Source organism: Chenopodium album, chromosome 15, assembly GCF_948465745.1.
Source record: "Chenopodium album chromosome 15, dcCheAlbu1.1, whole genome shotgun sequence".
In the NCBI taxonomy this organism is placed as follows: domain Eukaryota; kingdom Viridiplantae; phylum Streptophyta; class Magnoliopsida; order Caryophyllales; family Amaranthaceae; genus Chenopodium; species Chenopodium album.
In genome coordinates, this window is record NC_137848.1 from 52,768,625 (window position 1) to 52,773,237 (window position 4,613).

The following is a 4,613-nucleotide window of genomic DNA, read 5'->3' on the forward strand; positions in this document are numbered from 1 at the left end:
CAAGGGAGCCTATGTACAAGACGAAGGTCCTCCGCCCAGGATATTGTCTTTGTACACAAAAAATGACAGATGAAGTATCATAATTAAAATATTCTAACTGATACTTTTCTGAAGCCTCATAAAAATCTCAGGACTAAAATCTCAATGATCAACAAGAGTCTTCAATTTTGGGCAGCAACTGTGGTGTTTCTCCTATACATGTTTTATTTGAATATGTTAGAAAAGATAGTTTGTCATTTAATGCTTGTAAGTTCTCACGCGTTCAAAGAGCTTGTAACACGGTAGCTCACCTTGTGGCATGGTGGGATACGAGTGATATATTAACTTTTCCCAATATCAAGTGAGGAGAAAGAACCAGATAAAGATCCATAACCTGGAGAATATTAAACACATCAAGAATTGTCTTTCCAGGAATCCAAAATGGATAATCATAAGAGAACCTTCATTTCTTACTACTCGCATTCACAAAATGCACTGAAACTTAAGTGAACTAGCCTTTCATTCACAAATGTCAAGGGAAAATAGAAAACAGAAAATTGAACTATAACAATATTGACAGAAACAGAATATAGTCCAGATTTTCTGACAAACTTGGATGCATATATATGAATTTATGCCTAGAGAGCTCTGTAAATTCCCAGCAAGGATCCCATACTAGAAACTGGATTGATCGGTCACTTTTCTGTTCTTCTGTGCCGAAGTGTAAAGGATAATATCCAGTTAGTCGAATTCTCACCCATTTACGAGGTTACTCCTGTTATAGGTACGGTCCATACTGCTGATCTCTTCCCGTTGATAAAATGTAATGTTTTGGATTATCCCTTGTATTTTCCCATATTATTTTTGTGGATACACATCTCCTAGATTACAGAGATGTATACAATTTGAGTCAATCAAGCTACATATTTTTTGATATTTTACTAAAAAAGAGTACAAATCAAAGAGTACAAGTCCTCTAAACAGAAACTAACCAAAAAATTACATTATACAGAGTAACTTTAATCTTCCAGTCAAGTTACTCCTTAGAGCCCCATCCAGCTTCTTTAGTCTATGATGAAGCTAAATAATTGACTTATCCCACAACAATGGCCAACGTAACTTATCAATTAGGATCGCAACACTTTCCTCATCTGGGTCCTGATAAAACTGAGTCTGAAAGTTGGGTTATTGGCTCAATTAATGGGTGTCCATCTATGTTCAAAATTGCACAGGAATAGTCACTAATAGCCTCTAGAGCTATTGCACCTTCCTGTCCTTCCAATAGTTTCACCACCATTGACATGACAGGACGTCGAGTTGGCTCTGTATGCAAACACCACAATGCAATTTTTATAATCTTCTCAACGTCTTCAGCATTTTGCCTTGTATCCTCATTGCATTCGTTTAGTAGATCAAACAACTGGCACTCCTCAACCTTCTGTTTGACCAGTTGGATGAGAGTGCTTTCCTCAGGTTGAGAGTAGTCCAAGTTCTTCCTCCCAAACACTACTTCTAAGACTACAACCCCATAACTATACACATCCGCTATCTCTGTGATCTTTCGACCTAACCATTCAGGGGCAAGGTACCCTCGAGTTCCTCTCATTTGAGTCATTACATAACTTTCATCCTTGTCAAAAAGTTTTGCAAGACCAAAATCAGATATTTTGGCATTAAGGGCGTCATCTAGAAGTACATTTTGGGGTTTTACATCTAGATGAGCTATTCTTTTTTGACACTCCTCATGCAAATACGCCAACCCCTTTGCAATTTGCAAGATGATCTTTCTCTTAGCATCCCATGTAAGGATGCCTCTTGGATTTGCGCTAAAAATCCATTTATCTAATGAACCATTACTCAAGTACTCATAAACCAAAAGTCTGTGTTTGTTTTCAGCACAATATCCAACCAATTTCACTAAATTCACATGGTGTATGCAGCCTATGGTCTGAACCTCTGCTAAAAATTCCTTTCGTCCTTGTCCAAGATTATCCAAACGCTTTACTGCAATTTTTGTTCCAATCCTCAAACTTCCTTCAAAAACAGAACCAAAGCCACCGACCCCAAGTTTCTTCTTAACATCAAAATTGTTAGTTGCATCCATCAAGCTTTGATAACTAAATTTCACAGGAAAATTAGAAGCTAGTTGTGAGAAACTCTCCCCCTCTTCCTGGGATTCTATCCGTTGCCTTTTCTTCCTGTAACACTTGTACATAAACATAAACATCATGAGAACAACAACGGTGATCACCACCGCAGCCACTAAAGCATAGGGAATAAAAGACCTCTTTGAACCCCCACCCGACTCAGAAGAGGAGCTTCCCCCAGAACCCGAAGAACCCGGAGAACCAGGTGGAGCAACATCCTTCCCAATATTCTTATTCCCAGAAGTGAGCAAATTCACCCCAGGACTAAAACTAGGAATTTTCCCACTAATGTCATTATTTGTCAAATCAATCTTCTTAAGCTTGGGCAAGGAAGCTAAAGAATTAGGGATAGTGCCAGTCAAATTATTATTACTCAAATTCAAATCCGTCAACGATGTCAAATTCGCAAATGCAGGGGAAATGGTACCCGAAAACCCTTGTTTCGCGAAATTAACACTAACTACACGGTGGCTCGAATCACAGGTCACAAAAATCCAGCTATTACAAGCATCATTACCAATCCAAGCATCAGCTAACTTAATTGGATATCCTAAAGCCCCAGCAATATGAAGCAAAGCAGTAACCTGAGGATCACAATCCCCAGAAACATTCCTACAAAAAATATTATTATCCAACTCTACTACTTCAACAGTATTGGGAAAATCAGGAAGAGGCCCTTGAATGTTATTGTTACTAATATTAAAATTCTCCAATTTAGGCAAACTAACAATTGAAGGTGGAAGAATCCCAGTAAACTTATTATCCCCAAGTTGAAGATCAAATATCTCAGTACAAGCAGATAAATCAGGAATTGAACCAGTAAATGAATTAGCATGAAGCCATACCTGAGCTAATTGGGTCATACCCGAAACAACATCAATCGGACCCGATAACAACCCACCAACCTGATTATTAATCCAGAAATTCTGAATAGCAGACCCGTTTAACGAACCGGGTAAAGACCCACTCAAATAATTATAGCTCAAGCTCAAATTCTGCAACTTGGGAAACGACCCGAATACATCCGGGATTGGGCCTTCCATATTCGTATTATTAGCATAGAAACTCCCCAAACTTGGAGAATCAGTGAGCTCGGAAGGAAATTGCCATGGCGCAAGGTTTTCATTAGAAGAAAGGTTGAGATTTTGAAGTGAACTCAACCCAGAAAAAGCACCAGATGGAATTGAAGTGAAATTGTTAGTATCAAGAAGAACAGTTTGAAGAAGAGTGAGATTAGCTAAGGAAGGTAAAGGGCCGATTAATTCATTGTTTTGAAGAGAAAGAGTGGTGAGTTGAGAGAGGGTATTAATGGAAGAAGGAAGTGTAGTTTTCAAAGATTGAGAAGTAAGATTAATATAGGTAACCCTGTTGTTATTATCGCAATTTACACCATTCCATTTGCAGAAATCTGTGGAAGAATCCCAGTAATCCCACCCAGAAGGAGTAGATGATGCAAAGGATTTCAACAAGTCCTCCATGACAGATTTGTCATCTGCAAAGGTTGTAGTGAAACTAAGGAGTGTGAGGAAGAAAAGGATTACCATTTCCATTTGGTGATTGGAGAGAGAGAGGGGAGGAGGAAATGTTTTGGAAAGAGAGGAGAGACAGAGAGCATGTAGATAGAGGGAGAAGAAGACTTGGAAGTCTTCCTAACAGTAGTTATACAGAATATTTGAATTGTTTCACATTCAAAGTTCTCCCAAATCTCATTTTTTTCTACTCTTTGGTATTTGACATTTTGGATTGTGCGTGGCTTTTGGATTGTGCTGATTTTTATTAATTAATTGAAAGGTTCCTTTGTTTTTTTTTCACTCCCAAATGAAAGGTTACTTTAATCTCTTTTTCACAGAACCATATTTGTGGAGATGTGATGGAAGGGAGTGCGAAGTGGAGGTTTGTAGGGATATATGGCTGGCCGGAGTCGGGGAATAAGCATCGAACATGGAGTTTGGTGAGACATCTTTGTGAGGGTACAAACTTACCTATCGTGCTCGGGGGAGATTTTAATGAAATTTTGACTTATGATGAGAAAGAAGGGGGAGTTGATCGTGAGAGGAGGGATATGAAGGGATTTAGAGAAGCCATGGAAGCTTGCGATCTTCGGGACTTAGGATATAAAGGTCAATGGTGGACTTGGGAAAGGGGTAGAACCGTTCAAACACGGGTGAGGGAAAGGCTGGACAGGTATTTAGTGTCGTCTGCTTGGGCTACAATTTTCCCTAACGCATCTGTCGAACATCTTATGAAGCACCGCTCTGACCATGTGCCGATTATCCTGAGGCTGACTGCTAGACCGAGAAAGAGAGGAAGGCGAACCAAAAGTTTTAAGTTCGAAACCGCATGGTTGCTTGACAGCTCTTGTGAGAATGTAGTGAAGGGTGCGTGGGAGGATGCAGGTGGGTGTGATATAATGGGGAAATTAAAATTGACCAGCAGCAATTTGTTAGTTTGGAGTAAGAAGAAGTTCGATGATTTGGGTCAAAAATT

At 39.3% G+C, this 4,613-nt stretch overlaps 1 pseudogene; it reads right to left on the bottom strand.

Moving 5' to 3' along the window:
- Positions 1 to 899: 899 nt before the first annotated feature.
- Positions 900 to 3,952, bottom strand: LOC145582585 (receptor-like kinase TMK4 pseudogene; annotated as a pseudogene).
- Between the last annotated feature and the right edge of the window lie 661 nt (positions 3,953 to 4,613).